This window comes from Rutidosis leptorrhynchoides, chromosome 3 (assembly GCF_046630445.1).
Source record: "Rutidosis leptorrhynchoides isolate AG116_Rl617_1_P2 chromosome 3, CSIRO_AGI_Rlap_v1, whole genome shotgun sequence".
NCBI lineage: Eukaryota > Viridiplantae > Streptophyta > Magnoliopsida > Asterales > Asteraceae > Rutidosis > Rutidosis leptorrhynchoides.
The window spans coordinates 450,235,114-450,250,955 of record NC_092335.1 but is presented as its reverse complement, the minus strand read 5'-3'; the positions used below and the strand labels follow the sequence as shown (position 1 = coordinate 450,250,955).

The following is a 15,842-nucleotide window of genomic DNA, read 5'->3' as shown; positions in this document are numbered from 1 at the left end:
TTGTTCTTTAATTCTTTCTTCAATCTGGTTTACTAGTTTGTGAGCCATTCTACATGCCTGTTGTATGGAGGCGGGCTCGTGTGAACTTATATCTTCTTGGATTCTTTCCGGTAATCCTTTCACAAACGCGTCGATCTTCTCTTCCTCATCTTCGAATGCTCCCGGACACAATAGGCACAATTCTGTGAATCGTCTTTCGTACATGGTAATATCAAATCCTTGGGTTCGTAACCCTCTAAGTTCTGTCTTGAGCTTATTGACCTCGGTTCTGGGACGGTACTTCTCGTTCATCAAGTGCTTGAATGCTGACCACGGTAGTGCGTACGCATCGTCTTGTCCCACTTGCTCTAGATAGGTATTCCACCATGTTAACGCAGAACCTGTGTAGGTATGCGTAGCGTACTTTACTTTGTCCTCTTCAGTACACTTACTTATGGCAAACACCGATTCGACCTTCTCGGTCCACCGTTTCAATCCGATCGGTCCTTCGGTTCCATCAAATTCCAAAGGTTTGCAGGCAGTGAATTCTTTGTAGGTGCATCCTACACGATTTCCTGTACTGCTAGATCCAAGGTTATTATTGGTATGTAGCGCAGCCTGTACTGCGGCTATGTTTGAAGCTAGAAAAGTACGGAATTCCTCTTCATTCATATTCACGGTGTGTCGAGTAGTCGGTGCCATTTCCTTCAAAATAGTCAAATGGAACAAGTTAATCATACAGAATATTAAGAGTAGTTAATAGTATTTCGTAGCATAATATGAACTCATTTATAAAAGCTTTTTCTTCATATTAGCGTTTTATAAGTTTAAATTCGGGTAGTACCTACCCGTTAAGTTCATACTTAGTAGCTAATATACAATTCAACTACTACAATTCTATATGAAAAACTGATTATAATAATATTTCGCGTTCAAACTTTTATACAATATTTTACAAACTTACAATACCGCTTATTTTACATAAAGCATGAAATATAGCACACAATAACTTTGATACAAGATAGTTGTGAAGATAATTCTAGCTAGTACACAAGTCGTTCAGCAAAGGCAATAAAGACACGTAATTCATACGTCCAGAAACAAGTCATGCATTCTGGTTTTACTAGGACTACTTCCCATCCTTGGTCTTGTGGAACATAACCGTTATGGCCGTTGATAAGACAGCGTGTTGTAACGTCGTCAAAGGGACGAGGTTTACGTAATGTCCAACAGTCCCGTAACAATCTAAAAACCTCATTTCTTACCCCAATTACCGACTCCGTCACTTGCGGGAACGTTTTGTTTAATAGTTGTAGCCCGATGTTCTTGTTCTCACTTTGGTGAGAAGCGAACATTACTAATCCGTAAGCATAACATGCTTCTTTATGTTGCATGTTAGCCGCTTTTTCTAAATCACGAAGTCCAATATTCGGATATATTGAGTCAAAATAATTTCTTAACCCATTGCGTAAAATAGCATTTGGGTTCCCCGCAATATATGCGTCAAAGTAAACACATCGTAACTTATGGATTTCCCAATGTGATATCCCCCATCTTTCGAACGAAAGCCTTTTATAAACCAAGGCATTCTTGGAACGTTCTTCGAATGTCTTACAAACTGATCTCGCCTTAAATAGTTGTGCCGAAGAATTCTGACCGACTCTAGACAAGATTTCATCAATCATGTCTCCGGGTAGGTCTCTTAAAATATTGGGTTGTCTATCCATTTTATGTTTTTATACAGTAAAATAGACAAGAGTTAGATTTATAAAAAAAATACTTATTAATACAAGCAATTTTTACATATATCATAAAGCATAAGCACACTATATTACTTATATTACACCACACGAATACAACTATCTTATTCCGACTCGCTTGTTTCTTCTTCTTCGGTTTTGGTTCGTTTTGCTAAGTTTCTAGGGATATATGATGTTCCCCTAATACGAGCCGTCGTTATCCACATTGGTTTAGAAAAACCTGGTGGTTTAGAGGTTCCCGGGTCATTGTTACAACTTAAGGACTTCGGGGGTTGACGATACATATAAAGTTCATCGGGGTTGGAATTAGATTTCTCTATTTTTATGCCCTTTCCCTTATTATTTTCTTTTGCCTTTTTAAATTCATTTGGGGTAATTTCTATAACATCATCGGAATTCTCGTCGGAATCCGATTCATCGGAGAATTGGTAATCCTCCCAATATTTTGCTTCCTTGGCGGAAACACCATTGACCATAATTAACCTTGGTCGGTTGGTTGAGGATTTTCTTTTACTTAACCGTTTTATTATTTCCCCCACCGGTTCTATTTCTTCATCCGGTTCCGATTCTTCTTCCGGTTCCGACTCTTCTTCCGGTTCCTCTTCGGGAACTTGTGAATCAGTCCACGAATCATTCCAATTTACATTTGACTCTTCATTATTATTAGGTGAGTTAATGGGACTTGTTCTAGAGGTAGACATCTATCACATAATATCAAACGCGTTAAGAGATTAATATATCACATAATATTCACATGTTAAAAATATATAGTTTCCAACAAAATTTGTTAAGCAATCATTTTTCAAGTAAACACGGTCGAAGTCCAGACTCACTAATGCATCCTAACAAACTCGATAAGATACACTAATGCAAAATTCTGGTTCTCTAAGACCAACGCTCGGATACCAACTGAAATGTCCCGTTCTTATTGATTAAAAACGTTCCATATTAATTGATTTCGTTGTGAGGTTTTGACCTCTATATGAGACGTTTTTCAAAGACTGCATTCATTTTTAAAACAAACCATAACCTTTATTTCATAAATAAAGGTTTAAAAAGCTTTACATAGATTATCAAATAATGATAATCTAAAATATCCTGTTTACACACGACCATTACATAATGGTTTACAATACAAATATGTTACATCGAAATCAGTTTCTTGAATGCAGTTTTTACACAATATCATACAAACATGGACTCCAAATCTTGTCCTTATTTTAGTATGCAACAGCAGAAGCTCTTAATATTCACCTGAGAATAAACATGCTTTAAACATCAACAAAAATGTTGGTGAGTTATAGGTTTAACCTATATATATCAAATCGTAACAATAGACCACAAGGTTTCATATTTCAATACACATCCCATACATAGAGATAAAAATCATTCATATGGTGAACACCTGGTAACCAACATTAACAAGATGCATATATAAGAATATCCCCATCATTCCGGGATCCTCCATCGGACATGATATAAATTTCGAAGTACTAAAGCATCCGGTACTTTAGATGGGGCTTGTTGGGCCCGATAGATCTATCTTTAGGATTCGCATCAATTAGGGTGTCTGTTTCCTAATTCTTAGATTATCAGACTTAATAAAAAGGGGCATATTCGATTTCGATAATTCAACCATAGAATGTAGTTTCACTTACTTGTGTCTATTTTGTAAATCATTTATAAAACCTGCATGTATTCTCATCCCAAAAATATTAGATTTTAAAAGTGGGACTATAACTCACTTTCATAGATTTTTACTTCGTCGAGAAGTAAGACTTGGCCACTGTTGATTCACGAACCTATAACAATATATACATATATATTAAAGTATGTTCAAAATATATTTACAACACTTTTAATATATTTTGATGTTTTAAGTTTATTAAGTCAGCTGTCCTCGTTAGTAACCTACAACTAGTTGTCCACAGTTAGATGTACAGAAATAAATCGATAAATATTATCTTGAATCTATCCACGACCCAGTGTATACGTATCTCAGTATTGATCACAACTCAAACTATATATATTTTGGAATCAACCTCAACCCTGTATAGCTAACTCCAACATTCACATATAGAGTGTCTATGGTTGCTCCGAAATATATATAGATGTGTCGACATGATAGGTCGAAACATTGTATACGTGTCTATGGTATCTCAAGATTACATAATATACAATACAAGTTGATTAAGTTATGGTTGGAATAGATTTGTTACCAATTTTCATGTAGCTAAAATGAGAAAAATTATCCAATCTTGTTTTACCCATAACTTCTTCATTTTAAATCCGTTTTGAGTGAATCAAATTGCTATTGTTTCATATTGAACTCTATTTTATGAATCTAAACAGAAAAAGTATAGGTTTATAGTCGGAAGAATAAGTTACAAGTCATTTTTTGTAAAGGTAGTCATTTCAGTCGAAAGAACGATGTCTATTTTAGAAAACATACTTCCACTTTGAGTTTAACCATAATTTTTGGATATAGTTTCATGTTCATAATGAAAATCATTTTCTCAGAATAACAACTTTTAAATCAAAGTTTATCATAGTTTTTAATTAACTAACCCAAAACAGCCCGCGGTGTTACTACGACGGCGTAAATCCGGTTTTACGGTGTTTTTCGTGTTTCCAGGTTTTAAATCATTAAGTTAGCATATAATATAGATATAGAACATGTGTTTAGTTAATTTTAAAAGTCAAGTTAGAAGGATTAACTTTTGTTTGCGAACAAGTTTAGAATTAACTAAACTATGTTCTAGTGATTACGAGTTTAAACCTTCGAATAAGATAGTTTTATATATATGAATCGAATGATGTTATGAACATCATTACTACCTCAAGTTTAGTAGGTAAACCTAATGGAAGTGACAAGAAATGATCTAGCTTCAAAGGATCTTGGATGGCTTGAAAGTTCTTGAAGTAGGATCATGACACAAAAACAAGTTCAAGTATGATTTTTACTCGAATTAAGATAGTTTATAGTTATAGAAATTGAATCAAAGTTTGAATATAAATATTACCTTGAATAAGAAAGATAACCTACTGTATATAACAAAGGTTTCTTGATCTTAGATGATTACTTGGAATGGATTAGAAAGCTTGGAAGTAAATTAGTAAACTTGAAGGGATTTTTGAAGTGTTCTTGAAGTGTTCTTCCTATGATGATTATAGCTTGATTCTTGAAGTGATTTTTGATGAAGATGATGATTAACTACTGGAAAAATACGTTCATAATAGTGTGGGTGTGTTGAGAGAGAATTAGAAAGAGAATTGGAAGTGAAATGAAGTGAATGATGAGTGGTAATTGGTGAGTGGTGAGTGGGGTTAAAAGGAGTTCTAGTTAGTTGACTAGCTCATGGTAGAAGTTAAAATTGATTAGTCATACATGACATAATCAAGAGTGGAATCCCATGCTAGTTCCTATTGGTATATACCCATAGTAAGTACGTTTTGAAGCTGTGTATAATACGGGTAAAAATACGACTAGAATTCTTGATGAAAGAAAAGAATGGGAAAGTAACTGTAACCATTTTTGTTAAGTATGAGTGTTTTGATATATGTCTTGAAGTCTTCCAAAAGTATTTTAATACATCTAAATACACTACATGTATATACATTTTAACTGAGTCATTAAGTCATCGTTAGTCGTTACATGTAAGTGTTGTTTTGAAACCTTTAAGTTAATGATCTCAATTAATGTTGTTAACCCATTGTTTATTATATCTAATGAGATGTTAAATTATTATATTATCATTATATTATGATATATTAATATATCTTAATATGATATATATACATTTAAATGTCGTTACAACGATAATCGTTACATATATGTCTCGTTTCGAAATCCTTAAGTTAGTAGTCTTGTTTATATGTATATAACTCATTGTTAATATACTTATGGAGATACTTACTTATCATAATCTCATGTTAACCATATGTATATCCATATATATATCGTCATGTCGTTTTTACAAGTTTTAACGTTCGTGAATCGCCGGTCAACTTGGGTGGTCAATTGTCTATATGAAACATTTTTCAATTAATCAAGTCTTAATAAGTTTGATTGCTTAACATGTTGGAAACATTTAATCATGTAAATATCAATCTCAATTAATATATATAAACATGGAAAAGTTCGGGTCACTACAGTTACCACTCTATTCATCTAACTCGATTTGTCTATGTCTCTTGAAGGAAATGGTTCGCCCACGAGCTCCAGCTACTCCAACTTATACCTTAACTGCAGAACAATTTCAGCAGCTACTCGCTGTAGCTCAAGGCGGAGGTGCTGCTCAAGATCCGCCCCACAATGTTACTTGCTCCTACAAAAATTTTATGGATTGCAAGCCTACATCTTACAACGGAACTGAAGGACCAATCGAATTGATTCGTTGGTTCGAGAAACTTGAATTCGTGTTTTGTATCAGCAACTGTTTAGAAGCTGATCGTGTTAAGTATGCCACCCACACCCTTTCTGGGAGTGCTCTGACCTGGTGGAATGCCCATTGCCAAACTGTGGGGATTGATGTTGCTAATGCTACTCCATGGGATACCGTCAAAAGAATGATGATCGATAAGTATTGTCCTAGGAATCAGGTCCAGAAATTAGAGGCCGAATTCTATGGACACGTGGTAAAGAATGACGACATAGGTCATACAATCATCTTTTTCTGGAACTGGCATCCTTGTGTCCATATATGGTTACCCCCATATACAAGATGATAGAAAAGTATGTTGAGGGTCTACCTTCTAATATCCAGGGGAATGTTATATCTGCTGGTAAGGAAACTATTGAGGGTGCTATGCTGTTAGCCCAAGATTTAGTTATGGCTGCTAGAAGAAAGAAGGCAATTAGTAAACCAGCTGAAGTAAGGACAGGGGATAACAAAAGAAAGTTTGACAATCAGAGTTATAGTCCCAGCCAGAACTCAGGTAAGAAGCCAGCTGATGGGAAACCTAGATGTAACCGATGTGAGAAAAACCACTATGGGAGATGTATGGTACCGTGCACCAACTGCAAGAAAACATGTCATCTTGCCAAAAACTGTAGACTTCCAGCTGCTACAGCTTCTGCCGCAAAGGCCTATGTCCCTACCTGCTATGGTTGTGGAGAAAAAGGTCATATCAAGCCTAACTGTCCAAAGAAGAAAACTGATGCTAGCAATGCTAAAGACAGGGCTTTTGTCATGACTACTGAAGAAGCCCGTGATGATGATGAAGTGATAACGGGTACGTTCCTTGTTAACAACTTCTACGCTACTGTTCTATTTTATTCTGGTGCTGATAGAAGTTATGTATCTACTGAATTTTGTGCCTTATTCACTGAAAAACCGCAATCCTTAGAAATTAAGAGTCTTGTAGAAGTAGCAAATGGTAAACTTATGAAAGTAGACAGTGTTTATAAAAATTGTGATCTGATTCTAGCCGACAAACACTTTAAGATAGACTTATTGCCAGTCGAGTTGGGAAGCTTTGATGTAGTTGTAGGGATGGATTGGTTATCCCCAATAAAGGCGGGAATTATGTGCTTCGATAAAACCATTAACATTCCCCTTGAGAATGATGAAACCTTAATCATTCAAAGAGAAAAGAGTGGTTCCAAACTTAACCTCATTTCATGTATCAAAACCCGCAAGTACCTAATGAAAGGGTACCAAGCCATTCTAGCTCATGTAAAGGAAGTCAAACCAGATGAGAAACGAGTTGAAGATGTACCGATAGTTAGAGACTTTCCTGAAGTTTTTCCTGAGGAACTCCCTGGTCTTCCACCCCAAAGACAAGTTGAGTTTCAGATTGACTTGACTCCCGGTGCTGCACCTATTGCAAAGGCACCATACCGATTAGCTCTATCAGAGATGAAGGAATTATCCAACCAACTCCAGGAACTCTTAGACAAGGGTTTCATTCATCCTAGTTCGTCTCCGTGGGGAGCACCCGTTCTCTTTGTTAAAAAGAAAGATGCCATGTTGAGAATGTGTATCGATTACCGTGAACTCAACAAGCTAACCATTAAGAACCGTTACCCACTTCCGCGTAATGATGATCTGTTTGACCAATTACAGGGTTCAAGTGTCTATTCAAAGATTGATCTTAGGTCGGGTTATCATCAATTGAGGGTCAAGGAAGCTGATGTTTCTAAGACTGCTTTTCGAACTCGTTATGGACACTATGAGTTTCTTGTCATGCCTTTTGGATTAACCAATGCTCCTGCTGTATTCATGGATCTTATGAACCGTGTATGCAAACCTTATCTTGACAAATTCGTGATCGTTTTCATCGATGATATCTTATTCTATTCCAAGAGCGAGAAAGAGCATGAGCAACATCTGCGATTAATTCTAGAACTCTTAAAGAAGGAACAGCTGTACACCAAATTCTCCAAGTGTGAATTTTGGTTGAGAACCGTACAATTTCTCGGGCATGTAGTTGATAGTAATGGAATACATGTCGATCCTGCAAAAATCACCGCTATCCAGAACTGGGAAGTACCTAGAAGTGCGAAGCATATTCGTCAATTTTTGGGACTTGCTGGTTATTACCGAAGGTTTATCAAAGACTTTTCTCTTATAGCCAAACCTCTCACCAAGCTAACTCACAAGGAGAAGAAATTCGAGTGGTCCGAGGAACAGGAATCTGCTTTCAAGATTCTAAAGGATAAATTGACCACAGCCCCAATTCTATCATTACCTGAGGGCACTGACAATTTTGTAGTCTATTGTGATGCCTCGAATCAAGGTTTCGGATGTGTTCTGATGCAACGTAAAAAGGTTATCGCCTATGCATCTAGACAGTTGAAGAAACATGAGAAGAACTATACCACACACGACTTGGAGTTAGGAGCTGTGGTATTTGCATTGAAGATGTGGAGACATTACCTCTATGGGGCTAGAATCACGGTGTTTACCGATCATAAAAGTCTTCAACATATTTTTGACCAGAAGCAGCTAAACATGAGGCAAAGGCGTTGGATCGAGTTGTTAAATGACTACGACTGTGAGCTTAAATATCATCCTAGAAAGGCAAATATAGTAGCCGATGCCCTTAATAGAAAGGATCGTGCCAAACCAATCCGAGTCCGAGCTTTGAATGTGCGTATTCGTACTAATCTTACATCTCAAATCCATGAGGCACAAATTGAGGCATTGAAGGAGGAGAATGTCCAACTCGAGGGACTTAAAGGTCTCGAAAAGAAATTTGAAACCAAGGGAAACGGAACACGTTATTTCAGTGGCCGAATCTGGGTCCCAGTTTTTGGAAACATACAAGAACTAGTCTTGGATGAAGCACATAAGACTAGATATTCTATTCACCCAGGCTCTAGTAAAATGTATCATGATGTGAAAGAGTTTTATTGGTGGCCTAACCTGAAATCAGACATTGCTACGTATGTTAGTAAGTGTCTGACTTGTTTGAAAGTCAAAGCCGAGCATCAGAAGCCGTCTGGTTTACTTCAACAACCAGATATTCCGCAGTGGAAGTGGGAATGCATCACTATGGATTTTATCACTAAGTTGCCCAAGACTTCTAGTGGCAATGATACTATTTGGGTCATAGTGGATCGTCTTACTAAATCTGCACATTTCTTACCGATGAAGGAAACTGACAAGATGGAGAGATTGTCACAACTATACATTAAAGAGGTCGTCTCCCATCATGGAGTACCTATCTCTATCATTTCTGACCGCGACAGTCGATTCATTTCTAGATTCTGGAAATCTCTACAATCTGCACTTGGAACTCAACTCGACATGAGTACTGCTTATCATCCACAAACCGACGGTCAAAGTGAACGAACCATCCAAACGTTGGAGGATATGCTACGTGCTTGTGTTATCGATTTTGGCAAAGGATGGGATAGACATTTGCCTTTGGCTGAATTTTCTTACAATAACAGCTATCACTCAAGTATTAAGGCTGCACCATTTGAGGCTTTATACGAGAAAAAATGTAGATCTCCACTGTGCTGGGATGAACTTGAAGATAGACAGTTAACTGGTCCTGAAATCATACATGAAACTACAGAAAAGATCTTTCAGATTAAGAAACGATTAGAAACTGCCCGTAGCCGACAGAAAAGCTATGCTAATATTCATCGGAAAGATATAGAATTCCAAGTCGGTGATAAAGTCATGTTGAAAGTATCTCCTTGGAAGGGCGTTGTCCGTTTTGGCAAGAGAAGTAAACTTAGCCCACGATTTGTTGGACCTTTCAAGATTACTGAACGAATTGGTCCTGTGGTGTATCGATTAGAATTACCCCCTGAGCTTAATAATGTACATGATGTATTTCATGTCTCGAATCTTAAAAAGTGTCTTGCTGATGACACACTCGTTATTCCATTGGATGATATCTGCTATCTGCATTGATGATAAAATGCATTTCATTGAAGAACCGATAGAGGTTATAGATCGTGAGGTTAAAGGCTTGAAACAAAGCACTATTCCTATTGTTAAGATCCGCTGGAATTCACGAAGAGGCCCCGAGTATACCTGGGAACGTGAAGACCAGATGAAGCGGAAACATCCTCATCTTTTTCCAACCGCTGATGCATCGAAGGAGTCTTCCTGAAACTTCGGGACGAAGTTTAAATTAATGGGGAGGTACTATAACAACCCTCACTTTTCCATTTTGAATTTACTAATTTACCCTTAGGGTTTCTTTGTCTGATCCTGTATACTGTCACTAGGGTTGTTACTGAGATATTAAATGCTCGTAAAATATAAACCTAAACCCTAACCATAATGCATGACATAAAACCCTAAACATTTATTAATATTATAAGCTTAACCCTAATTAGTAATCAATACTATAAACCTTAATTATTCAAAACCCTAACCCTAAATAGTAACTCATTATATAAACCCTAATTAAAAAAAAAAATTATTTAAGTACATGAAGTATTAATAATATGTATATATATGAAACTTATATTAACTTTGTTAATAATGAAAGTGTTACATAATTAACTTAGTAAAAAAATAATAAAAAAATAAGTAATGTGTCACAACTATAGATAATAAAAACTATAAGTTGATAATTTAAAAATAAAAGTTTAATATTGTTAATTACCAAAAATATAAATAAATATGTATAAAATTCGTAATTAATAATTAAATAAAAAATAAAAGTGGAATCTTAAAAATTCTAGAATAATCCTAATCTTATCTAAAAAAAAAATTATATATATATATATGCTTATCTAAAAGTCACGGCTAAAAAAAAAGGAAAGTACTTATTTAGCTTTTCTAGGAAGATAAAATTTAAATATTTGACCATGTGTTTTTTTTAACAAACTTAAAAATCTATCCACCAAAAACTCGGCATCTATGCTGCATTTTTTTATTTTTATTTAATTTATTTTAACAAGTTATATCCTATAAATACTAATACATACATATTTTTTTTTTAAACACTTATCACTTATTCTCTTAAGAAAAAGACGTATCAAGTTGGAGGTATCTCTCATCCATCAATTTTTTATTTATTTATTTTCGGTCTTATATTTTTTTTTATTTTTTTGTGCCGAGTATTTTTTTTCTGTTTTAAATTCGTAACAAATTGGAACACCAAATTAAGATTAACAAGAGTATAATACAATTAGTATTGTATTATGAAATGTATTAAAATTATTTTTTTAATTAAATATTCGGAGTTTATTTAAATACAATTTAAAAAACGAATTTTGGATATATACGATTGAATATTCAGAATTAAATTCGAAATAATTATAAAAATAATTTATACAGGTTTTATAATTATAATATGATGTATTAGTAATCAAAAATAATTTTTGTGGAATTTGGGAATATTTAATTCGAATTAATAAAAATATATTGTATTATATGTATCGAATAACATGCAAAAATTAAAATTAATTGTTATAAATACTTATAATTTGTTATGATAATTTTTACAGATTTTATAAGAAATATAAAAATTATTGGATGAGAAAAATTATTTAAGATAACATTTTATACATTTATTCAATAATTAGTTTTTTTAAATTGATTAAATAAGTAAAAACGAATTTAATTTAGGTACAAATATTCATATCAGTTATTTTTGCTTAGAAATTATTTGTAACAGTAGTAGTACTTCTAAAAATAATTATAATAAATTTTATAATATTAATTATATTTAAATACGAATTAAGTAGTAATTAAACACAAAAACTATGTGAAATTCGTAATAAATATTAAACATAAATAAAAATAATTATAATTTTTTTCTGATATTATTATACTTAGATAAAGCTACGAAAATTATTAAAAAATATATATAGGTTGATCTAGTAATTAAATAGAAATTGTTTGTGTTTAATTGTAAACCGAGAAGGAAAAGAAAAAGAAATACAAAATAATTACCAAAGTGTATTAAATCTGTTAATATAAATTTTTTATATAATCATTAGGATGTATAGGTACTGTAAAAATTATAAAAATTTATTTTAAATTAATTTATCTTATTTATTCAATTATAAGCTTAATTTAATGGTTAAATGAGAAGATAATATTAAATAAATAATATATTTATATAAAATTCGTATTTATAATTTTTTTAATATATTTTCAGAATATAGAACCTATAAAAAAATATAAAAGTTTTTAATTAGGTCGAATTAATAATTAATAACTAATTAACCTTGATTAAAATGAATCGAATATGTATATATAAAGAAAATACGAAAGAAATATAAAAATGAGCTATATTTATATTTATAAAATTTTACACAGTTTATAATACTTGAATAAACTTATAAAAATTTTATTTATATTTATTTGGTATTTATTGTAATTAAAAACGTATTTAAGGAAATAAATAATGAGTATAATGTTTATAATATAAGTTAATAATAATAATACATTATTAATAAATACTTATATTATAACTTATTAAAATACATTAGTTATTATATAATAATTAAAAGTTAATAATAATAAATAATACTAACCATAGTAATACATTAATAATGAATAATTATAATGTAACTATTAATACTTTATTATAAGTATGATTTTAAAAATGAATAATAAGTCATTAATAAATAAGTATAATATAACTTATAATATAATAATATGACTTAAACCTAAAGTGAAGGTTAATCAAAAGATAACGTACAAGTCATGAGAATTTCACCGCTACTTACGGTCGTAAGTGAATGATGTCTAGGTTGCCATTTATGGGTAAGCTTGTGGATCTCGAATGCCATGACTTAGATTCTAGTCAAGAGTCCTGGGCTCCCGGTTACATCTGGTCATTCCTGACTTATTTGATAGCAACGAAGTTTGAGTAAAGTTGTACAACATCTTAAGAAAGATTATAACCCGAACTTCCTAAATTTCGAAACTTACTATAAATGGAAACTTTCCAAAAATAGTAACTTTTCGAAAATAGAACTCTTTTAGAAAACCATTATCATTAGTATAGTTACTATACTTATGTCTATTAGACAATATCTGATCGTGCATTCTATCTCTAGGTTGAGATCTCGATCACGTTCGTCCGTTCAATCCTCTCATTTGTGGAATATCTCTTCTGTGCTATTTAAGGTGATTTCATAGCCCCATTTTCTTTTACTGTTTTTATATATATTGGGGTGAGACACATGCTATCTTTTAAATGTTTTACATGTTAGACACAAGTACAAAATCTTAAAATGCCATGTTATATGCTTAAGTCATATTAAATTCCCCTTAGAGTAATATCGTTAATTGCTATGTTTAGTGAGCTTACTTATTATGAATAGTGCTGTTGAGGGTACTGCCTCTGTCCATTAACCTATGGTTGTGGACACATAATAATGATTTGGGGCCAGAAAGAGCCTTGGGGTTACCGTTTAGTCTCGATATTACAATTCGGCATATATTTTAAAGATTGGTATGATGAATGTCAGTCTATTTTATTAAAATCTTGTGGTCTTAACAATTCATGAATAATTATAAACCTATGATATCACTCAACCTTTGTGTTGACTTTTTAAAGCATGTTCTGTCTCAGGTAATTAAGGTGCTGCTAATGTGGATTGCTAGCTTTACATGGAGTCTGCATAATAACATCATTTATTTTAGTTTCATTTAATACATTGTTATTTCAATGTAAAGACAATATTTACTTCCGCTGCAAATAAAGAAGTTTACTTTTATGAAACGTCTCATATAGAGTCGTTCTCGTTTATGTACAATACTTGTTTTGATATAATTTGTCACAAATATCCCCGGCCCTATTTGGGGGTGTGACACTTACCACCAATGCTAGTTTATCAAAGAAATCCCCAACCCCCTCATGATGTTTCGCAACTTCTACAGCCACTAACTGGAGTTGATGAGCAAAACAGTGTACATAAAAAGCTGAGCTGTTATCTCTTAAGATCAAAGATTTTAAGCCATTGAACTCTCCTCGCATATTGCTTGCTCCATCATAGCCTTGACCCCTTACCTATTAATTAAATTAAATATTAAAAGAAACAAAATAAATATAATTTAAAAAGAACACATAATAGATAAATGTAAATCATCTCAACTTCGTACCTGTTTCAAACTCACTTTATGTTCAGCAAATAAAGAATCGATGGCAGACTTAAGAGTTAAAGAAGATGTGTCTTTCACATGAACAACACCAACAAATCTCTCCTTAACAACCCCATGTTTATTAACATATCTCAAAACTACAGACATCTGCTCCTTTCTAGACACATCACTAGACTCGTCGACTAACAAGCCAAAGACATCATTACCAATTTCTTCAAATATAGATTTGAGTATTTCTTTCGCAAAATAATCAACAATGTCTTTTTGAATATCAGGTGATGTTAGTTTGCAATTCTTTGGAGCGTTTAACATGGCATTATGAGCATTCTCATTTTGACTTGCAATCAATTTCAATGTTTCTAAGAAAACTCCTCTATACATAGAATCTTCACTCTCGTCATGACCACGAAATGGTAATGCGTTATGCATTAAATATCTAACAGCATCAATTGAACCTTGTAATCGAATTCGATACTCATTCTTCTCAGTATCTGATTGTTTATGAAAAACAGCAGCTATAGATTGTTTTGGCTTCATCAAATATTCGCATTTTAGACGTGCTCTATTATGGAAGCTATTAACATCACCTTCATGAACATCAAATCTATCTTTTTTGTTCCAACTACAAAACCCGTCACTCACAAATGCATCACTCCCACATTGATTTTCAACGTATTCTCTAAATAAGTAACACCACAAACAAAATGCTCTATCCGCCTTTACACTATACTCTAACCAATAATATTTATCAAACCATGTTACGACAAAACGTCTATTCGTTTTCCCTACTTTTTTGGCCGGAAATGAATGACCACGTGGTTGAAAAGGTCCTCGTTGCAAATAAAGTCTTCTGATTTCATCTCTTTGATTTGGGTCATAATTTAATATTTTTTTTTCTATCCGCGGGATCCCAAGGAAGATCCTTCATATCAATTTTTTTTGGCATTGACGGAGTAGAGCTAGGACTTGAAAAATTGTTAAAAGCATTTGCATTTGAAGGTTCTTCCTCATTGGATGATACTTTTCGTTTTACATATCTATGTAATGTACTTTGCATCTCTATAAATCAATATCTATCAATTAAAATATAAAAATACATAAATAATTAATACATATTATAAATTAGAAATATCTAACTAAATAGAATAATAGATCATAATTCATAAAATCTAAAAATCAATAACAATTCTATATTGCAAAATAAGAATACGGAGTATATAAAAAGGACAACAAAAATTACCTCATTAAAATTTTAATGGTGGGTCTTTCTGACTTGCTCTGCGCCTCTACCTTCAATTGCGATAAGATTTTTGACTATACCCTAATATAATTTACAGTTGGAATGGAATTAGATTATACGGAGTACTAATAAATGGGTATGCATTATAATAAATAAAATATAAATATTTCAGACTTTTTAGCCGCTGAAATATTTGACCACAACATTATATTTTGGTTGAATGGACTTTGTAAATGGGCTGGTGTCATATTTCCATATTCCATAAGTTTATATTATTAAATCATATATATTAAGCCTAAATTTTTTTTTTTTTGGTTGGTGTCAATTGAC

General features: G+C 32.9%; 1 pseudogene; it reads right to left on the bottom strand.

Moving 5' to 3' along the window:
* LOC139901545 (uncharacterized) overlaps positions 1-15,329 on the bottom strand; it is a 35,815-nt pseudogene extending 20,486 nt beyond the window's left edge.
* Positions 15,330-15,842: the final 513 nt, after the last annotated feature.